An 834-nucleotide genomic window follows, 5' to 3' on the forward strand; every position below is an offset into this window, starting at 1 on the left:
TCTTGGAACGGACTGTGATAGCCCAAAGAAAGGATTGGGCAAAGAGCTTGGATGATGCTCTGTGGGCATACAGAACAGCATTCAAGACTCCTATAGGAACCTCTCCATACCAGCTGGTGTATGGGAAGGCCTGTCATCTGCCCGTGGAACTGGAACATAAAGCCTACTGGGCAACCAGATTCCTAAACACGGATGCTCAGTTAGCTGGTGAAAAAAGATTGCTCCAGCTAAATGAGCTAGAGGAGTTCAGACTCAATGCCTTTGAAAATGCAAAAATTTATAAAGAAAAGGCAAAGAAGTGGCATGACAAGAAGTTGTCATCCAGAGTCTTTGAGCCAGGACAAAAAGTTCTGCTCTTCAACTCTAGGCTCAGACTGTTTCCAGGAAAACTTAATCCCAGTGGAGAGGTCCGTATGTGATTACAGGAGTGTCACCATATGGATATGTTGAGCTTCAGGATATTGATTCTGACAAAAAGTTCATTGTTAATGGACAGAGAATCAAGCATTATCTTGAAGGCGATTTTAAGCAGGAATGCTCAAAACTGAGACTTGAGTGATTCTCAGTAAAGGTCCAGCTAAAGACAGTAAAGAAGCACTTGCTGGGAGGCAACCCAGTTATTAGAAGGTTATATGTTTTGTTTTTACAAAGGCAAGTATCAAAAATGAAGGAATTCACAGAGTTACAGAAGGATTCATCGCAAAAAGCAGAGAAAAAGAGCTTACTGGCGAAAAAACGCCAGTAAGGGGCATTTTGGGCGTTAAACGCCAGAATGGGCACCATTCTGGGTGTTTAACGCCAGTAAAGGTGCCATTTTGGGCGTTAAACGCCAGA

Source organism: Arachis hypogaea, chromosome 4, assembly GCF_003086295.3.
Source record: "Arachis hypogaea cultivar Tifrunner chromosome 4, arahy.Tifrunner.gnm2.J5K5, whole genome shotgun sequence".
Taxonomy (NCBI): domain Eukaryota; kingdom Viridiplantae; phylum Streptophyta; class Magnoliopsida; order Fabales; family Fabaceae; genus Arachis; species Arachis hypogaea.